Consider the following 7,783-nt stretch of genomic DNA (forward strand, 5'->3'; position numbering starts at 1 on the left):
GAGTAAAATACTTATCATGTTCACTATATATATATATATAAATTAAACAAAACGAATGGCATTGATTATTAGGGATTTAGTCACTACAAGAGAGGCGGAGAGTTGCGGCGATTTTTTTAGGATTTGTGGCAAACCGCTGCTAAATAGAATGGCAGTGGTTTAAAAACCGCCGTCCTTATTAAGGGCGCGGAAATTGGATTTTGCGGTGGTTTTCAACAACTACTGGTATAATTGCTGCTAAATGAAATAAGTTATTTGCGACGGTATTAAAACTGCCGCTATTTGGAAAATAGGTTTAAAGAAAAAGTTGTGACAGTTGTTAATCCGCAATTCAGCATGTATTTAAAAAAATATAACAGAGGTTTATAACCCCCAATCTTCACTATTATATTAAAAAAATTATTTCTCGACAAAGCTATCTAATTTTTTCTACAACTAGCCAAAAAAAGAAAACAAACTCGAACTAAGTTAACTTACACTAATTTTTTTTTTCCTTTACCATAATAAAATCTAATTTAATTTGAAAAGAAGAGAATTTTTCATTAGCAAAATCTAAGTTCATTAACCAATAATTACTAATACTAAAATTGATCATTATCTCATTAGAATCTTAAGTGAAAATGCCTCATGAATAACAATGGAAGGAAAACTAAACATAATGGCGGCATACCAAGAAAGTGCAACTCTTAGGAATATTCAAGTAGCAATTCATTCTTTCAAAAGTCCAATAACACATAATTGAATACAAGGATTCAATAAAAGATAAATAATAAATAAAAAATAGAACAAAAAAGCCACACTCATTGTATCCAAAGCCTTCTCAAGCCAAGGCCATACTCTAACTTTTTCGACTATGTATTACCTATAAAATAGATCATAGATCAGATCAATTACCATCCCATCGATTATCAACATAATCAAGTTCAAGTCAAAATATAATAATGACCATAACTAAAGAAAATAAAGGCAAAAAAGTAAAGCCGGACAAAAATTGCATAAGCTTGTTATTTGTCAGAAAAGATCAAGGAATTGAAGTCAAAATTCATATAATAGAAAGGAATCCGCTCTTGGATTTCTATCAATATGAAAGGTGAATATGTACCTCTCTTGGATGTATGATGGTCTTGTACTTCTTGATGTATTGAGAGCGTGCCTCTTCATTAAACTGATACCAAAAAGCATTTCCAAAATGTTTAATTGAATTTCAAGCACCAAAGTAAAACTGTTCAAAAATAATAAGCTCTATATCACATTTAAATAAGATTAACTCACTTGTGAAATGTGCTCTGCATGAAATAATATATGATATATCACCAACATTCATAGAGCATAGAATATAGTTTTATCTAAAACATGAAATTAAATAATTATAATCAATTTCTATAGAAATAATATTGCAGTAAAGTAAAACATATTACAAAAAATAATCACTAAAGCAAGCTAAAGATTGAATAAGGAAAGGTTTAGGCACTTCCAATATCTTGCACATAAAGCAATCGAATTAGCTGTGGCCTACGGTCACAGAAGGGCTGAACAATATTCTCTTTAATGTCAGCAAATGTTTGAGATTAACAGCAACCTAATGCACTTGAAGACAAACACAGACCATAGTTACGAGCCTTGCAAGTCCAACCACAAAAGAGTGTGACTAAAGCAGACTGTTGCTGGAGCTGGAATGAATTGCATAAAATTGTTAGATATGGAAGTCTCATGATAAAGTACTCATCATATATGTATTTTCTTTCCACAAGAAGAAAATTTTAAAATAGACAGAAAACCTGCTAATTACATATATATTTCAAAAACATGTTTGCTTCATCTTTAGTCAATGATCCAACCAACCATGGTAGCACACATTCAATCAATTTCAGAGGTATCATGCACAAGCTTTGATACAGAAGTTCACGTTGCCTTTCGATACTAAAGTGCTTCTGTGCAAATGGAAGAACCTAGAGATGAGAGAGAATCTATCATGTATTAAAAATAATTAAATAAAGAAAAAAATAGCTTATTGTTGCAACTATTTTGATTAAATTTTTTCCATAATTCAATTATGGATTAAGAAGTACAAAGCCTCCTACATCATATTTATCTACCGGAAAGACAAATAATTGATTCACTTAATAAAAGCATTCCTCATACTTATTAGGCATTTGCCAAGTGATGTTGAGCATCTTTCCTATCTTTTCCTAGTAAATTTGTATTTGAATTTGTTAAGTTTAATCAAGATTTAAGTATTTTTGAGGCACTATGAATGCTACTTTGAGTCGTGTGCAGTTTGGTTTATTTCAGGTAGCATTCGGATGGATTTGACAGGATTTGTGTAGAAGAAAAAGAAGAAAATGGATGATACTGTCAACCCTGACCTCCTTGCACTCTAACAGGCATAACTTAAGCTATTGAGGACCAATTGACTCGGTTTTAGTGGCATTGAAAAGCTAACTTCCAAAGATTTCTAACGATATATAATAATATACACATTTTTTATGAAATTACTGCCTTGGTAGCACCAAACTTGGGAAATCCAAGTTTGGTGCCAGGATGAAGAAACAATTGAGAATCGCAAGCGGAAGGAGTGGCACCAAACTTGGCGCAGCCCAAGTTTGGCACCAGGTTCAGCAATTAGGGGTGGTCCCCACTTCTCCAAGAAGCCAGCACGCAATCTTTTATTAATTTTGATTAAACTTTTATTTTATTTACAAATAGGAAAATATATTATTTAGTTTTAAAAATATATTTTACATTAATTAGGATTAGATATAAAAGGAGAAGAGATCTTGACCTATCTATTCTCCCAATTTTCATTCTGCACTTTACAGTTTTACATAATCTTATTTTTTCTCTCTGAACCATGAGCAACTAAATTTTCTCTGTTAAGGTTAGGAGTTCTGTCTATTGTATAGATTGATACTATTATTTTTCTATTTTAATTCATGTACTGATTTCTATTTCAATAATTGTTTTCGTTCTTTATCTTATGAATCTAGGTGGAATGGAAGTATGACCCTTGTTCTAAATGAGTTCTTGTAAAACTTGGAAAAGCTCTTTTCTTGAACAACAGCTTGAAAAAAAATCTCCTAAATTTCTAATTATCTGGACTTAACGGAATACGTAATATATAATCATCTTATATTTGGTTAATTATGATTTTTGTGGCATATAAACTAGAATTGAACTTAACCCTCTAATTGGAATCAAGTGACCAAGGAATTGGCGGTTGATGAAGGTTAGAGGAGACTAAAAAGGTATAAGGAATCAGGGTTTAGTCACATATAGTTTGTCATGAATTGAATCTTGCATGATTAAAATAGTTAATAAGAAAAGTCAATCCGGAAGATAGATATCCCTAAAACCTTAATTGTTTCTCTATATATTTCACAACCCATTTATTGGTTGCTTTATGAATTCTCTGAATTTACTGTTTGATGCAATTGAACTCCCAAAACATCATTTTCTATTTGTCTAAGTAAATCACACAATCATTGTTGCTTAGTCCATCAATTCTCGTGGGATCGACCCTCATTTACTTGAGGTACTACTTGGTACGACCTGGTACACTTGCCGGTTAGTTTGTGGGTTATAAATTCCGCACCACCAAGCTATGACATGCTTTTGAAGCTTAACACTACATACAATCCACATCTCACTCAAGCAATGAAGACTCACCTGAACTTCTTCGTTCTTGAAATGCCTTTGGATGGTTTCCATTATATGATCAGCATGTGATCACAACTTGGAACAAAATTCAACTTCGAAATTAAATGTTGCTCCTTCACCTTGAATTCTTTCAATCAAACACCAGAAGTTATTAAATTGGCTTTTTTCTTCAACATGCTCCTGAAAGAAAGATAGCTCTGCGCCTACTGTTGGAAAAATAACCCTGTCCTCAGCAATACTGCATTTTATAAAAAAGTCAATTATTCATTCCTTGAGAATTAAGAGAAAGAATTGACTAAAGAGGAAAGCTTTTAGAAAGTAGATAACTTAACGGATTTTTTTTCAAAATCATTTTTGCCACTCAATACACCATAGGACATTAGAATAACAGATTCTCAACAAGAGGATAACATTTAAAAAAGTAGCACACTTCAATCTTTTATGAATTTCAATTTATAAATCAATATATAAAAGGGAATGAAAATACACACTCTTTTATGTACAAATGGGAATTAAAATAATCACTCTTTTATGTTGCAAATTGATATGAAAAAGAAATGCCTAATAAGAAATCTAAATAATGACTTTTTTAATTTAAGAAACATGTGATACTTCTACATGACATAGAACAAAGTTAAAACAATATTTGTGAAATATGCAAACTTCTGCAATAAATAGCAACCTTTCATTAAAAGCTGACAGATTGGTAAAATCTCCAGACAATTGTATCTTTCTGATCTCCACTACATTAAACTTGAGAATGATCTACACCATTTTCAACTGTGTTAGCACTATTTCTACTTTCCATCCATGTGTAGTAACCTTCAATGAGCAAGAATATGATTAGTTATATTACCATTACAAGTTGTAAAATAATTCAGTGACATTGATTAATTAGTACTATAATACCGTGTTCTATCAATAGATTTTTCAAACTGAAGACAAAGAGTGTAAATGGATACTCATCAATTAAAACAGATAAAAAAATTCAACCTAATTCCTAATAGATAATCCTAACACACATGAATTTTACAAAGAATCTAATCAAATTTTACAACCATATCTAAATCTCAAAAAAAGCAAATTCATCTCTCAATAGTTTACTAAAAGCATTTCCCAAGATTAAACTAGATAGCAAAAAAACAAAGATGTAACAAATGATAAATCAATTAAATAGAAAAATAAAAGAATAAGAAACTTCCATGAAATTAGTGTTGGCATCGTTGGAGAGGATTTGACAGCGGATCTCAACGAGGAGGCAGAGTAGTTAAGAACGGATGTCGAATAAAGAGAGAGAACACGAATCGAGTGGAGATCTCCGCTGTATCTGCAACGCGAAGCATGATGTTAATCTCTGACTATAATAAAGGGCAAACAATTGCCACTCGAAAACCAATTAACGAACTTGAAACAACAAAAACCTAAAAAATTAGTATTGAAGAAAATTCCAATTTCAATTCAATAGCCATAAAATTAACTCAGAATGTAATATCCATTAAAATTAACTTAGAATCCATACAATTATGTCAGAAGTCATAATATATACAACAACAATTATACAAATTTATAAGAAAAAAAGCGCAACTGAAGAAATAGGGATGAGTGCTTACAGGAGAAGAGAAGACGGACGAACAGCAGCTCCGAACGGACGAGGATAGGTCTAGGCTTGACAACGAAGGCAGAGATGGCGACGCGACAGCAACCCCGATACGACTTTCTGGCAGCGCGAGGAGATGAGAAGATCTTCAACGGCGAGAGCAGCGAAAGGCGAGAGGCGAAGGCTTCGACGGCGGGAGGGCTATGGGAGTTAGGGCTGAGAGTTAGGGCTAGTGGGGAGTGTATAACGATGGAAAAGAGGGATTGGAGCCCGGTAAGTGTTTTCAGAAGAGTAGTATATAGCTAGTGTAGTGGTGTTAGTGTTTTAATAATTATAATAAAATATATACTCAAAATGATTGATTTGTAGCTGTTTAAATTGAATCACTGCTATCAGCAGCTTTGTAGCAGTGGCCAAACTGCAGCTCATAACCGCTGCGAATTTGTTGTTTTTGCGGTGGTTTGAAAAACGGCTGCTAATTTTTTGCTGCTATTATCAGCCCTATAATAGTGAGTGTACATAGTGGCAAGTGGTTATTAACTATCCACTTGTAATAATAATCATTTGGCTCAACATGTTGTAAGAATGGAGGGTGAGTTCCCTAGATATAAAATTTATCGAACGGCAAGGGCAATAATGTAGGGCATGTGAGTTGCCGAGGTGGTAGTAATTAATGAAGGACTTGGGGGAGTGGCAAGTGGTTCGTTAGTGATGAAATACTATAGTACGTTGTTGGATGGTATTGGAATTGAGAAAAGGTAAGGTACATATATACCGTGTGTCGCTGTCGGCAAATAATGTGGCAGCAATTACCACACTTTGATGCCTCCAACTGTCATCTACCTGTTTCCTCCTCCTTCTTATACTCGGATAAATTAATATCAAGGAACATACTAATCTCAGATTGTCGCTCCTATAAATGCTTTATGAAACTTTTGTGGTAATATATATACGATAACATTATTATTGTGTATACAAATCATGCATGGCAAAATTTATTTTGTCCAATTATACACGATAACAGACTTCAAATCGATTTATAATTAGAATTTACTTATCATATATTGTCAATATAATTTTTTATACAAATAATTAATTGTATATTGTCATACTAATAAAATAATTAATTTTTAAATTTTTATTTAAAATATTATCTAAATAAATAAATATAATTAAATAAATGTGAGTACATTAAAATTAAACTATTATAATTATAGGTTCGCTTGATTTTTGTATAATTTCGACAAAAATATCGATCAAACTTGTATCAAAGATCTAAATTCGAAGAGCAGATAGACTCTTCTAAAGAAGTGAGCTTGACCTAGGACTTATCGATTATAGTGTCGAAAATTGTAAGACCCAAAATTTTTAAAAAGTCTTATTATGAACTAATTTTAAATTATTTATTTATTTATTTATAGTTTTAATTTCAGAACTTATTTTATTAAAGATAATTAGAGGCAGTGTTGATTAACTGAGTTTGAAATAATTAAGATTTTTATCCAAACTCTATGATTATTGAGTATTTTCCTATTTACAACTTAAAGTTTTAGAAATTCGAAAATAACGAGGTTTGGCAATTTAAATTAGGATTTTATCTAATTTTATAATTATTGAATTATTTTTTATATTTAAATTATAAAGTTAGCATCAATGAAATAATAAGAATTTTATATGATAGATTTAAATAATTTATATTTCATAATTTAGTACTTTAAGTTTCAGGAATAAAAAAAATTAATCTTTTTATCTTATAATTTCAATTAGAGTATTTGATTTCAGACCAATTAGTATTTTAATACACCCAATAATATGTTAAAGTAATTTTTAAGGAATTAAATCAAATTTTAAATTAATACTCTCTATACCCTAATCCTATTAAAATTACCCTCTTAAAATTAAACCCAAAATCTCCAAAAAATGAAACCCTAATTCCAATTAACACCCAATTATCCTTATCCAAAGAAATCCTAGCCACCACCCTTCTCCTCAGCAACACACACATGCAGAAACAAAAGAAAAAGAAAGAAAGAAAGAAAGAAAGAAAGGAGAAGGGAGAAGAGGGAGATCCGAGAAGAGAGGGAGGGGAACAAAGAAGAGAGAGCGCCAGTGGAGGAGGGAGGTCGCGCTTGCTCACCGGCCAGCCGCGCCTTGCCACCGTGTCCAGCTTGCCGCCGCGCCGTGCTCCACATCGTCGCTGCCGCTGTTCCGTTAAGAGAGAAGGGTGCGCGAGAGAGGAGATAGAACCGCGAGGGAGCTCAGCCGTGAAAAGAGGAGATGTGCGTCTAACCCATCGCTGCCGGTCCGTCCAGCCCGACCCATGATGATTGGATTTTTGACGGTTTAGAATTTCACAAATGAAGTCTCGTTGTAAAGTATAGTTTCTAAACCAACAATAATTTTTTCATGCAAAAATTTGTTTGTCACTAGTACAAACCCCTAAATTTATAAATCGAATTATTGAACCTCGGGTCGTTCTCCCTAGGAATTACAATAAAGTGTTTTTGTTATTAGTTATGAGATGTATTT

At 32.4% G+C, this 7,783-nt stretch overlaps 1 long non-coding RNA gene across 4 annotated transcripts; it reads right to left on the reverse strand.

Annotated features, from left to right (window-relative positions):
- Positions 1-604: 604 nt before the first annotated feature.
- Positions 605-6,040, reverse strand: LOC130942068 (uncharacterized). 4 transcript variants are annotated; one of them, XR_009070810.1, is made up of 7 exons: positions 5,268-6,040; positions 4,340-4,984; positions 3,667-3,895; positions 1,790-1,931; positions 1,273-1,670; positions 1,103-1,165; positions 605-862 (listed from the first exon to the last, which is right to left on the reverse strand). It is a non-coding gene; the product is annotated as an uncharacterized LOC130942068 (long non-coding RNA). The 4 variants fall into 4 exon arrangements; XR_009070808.1 differs by having other exon boundaries at positions 1,779-1,949; positions 5,268-6,036; XR_009070804.1 differs by having other exon boundaries at positions 1,790-1,949; positions 5,268-6,035.
- Between the last annotated feature and the right edge of the window lie 1,743 nt (positions 6,041-7,783).

Source organism: Arachis stenosperma, chromosome 1 (genome assembly GCF_014773155.1).
Source record: "Arachis stenosperma cultivar V10309 chromosome 1, arast.V10309.gnm1.PFL2, whole genome shotgun sequence".
In the NCBI taxonomy this organism is placed as follows: Eukaryota; Viridiplantae; Streptophyta; class Magnoliopsida; order Fabales; family Fabaceae; genus Arachis; species Arachis stenosperma.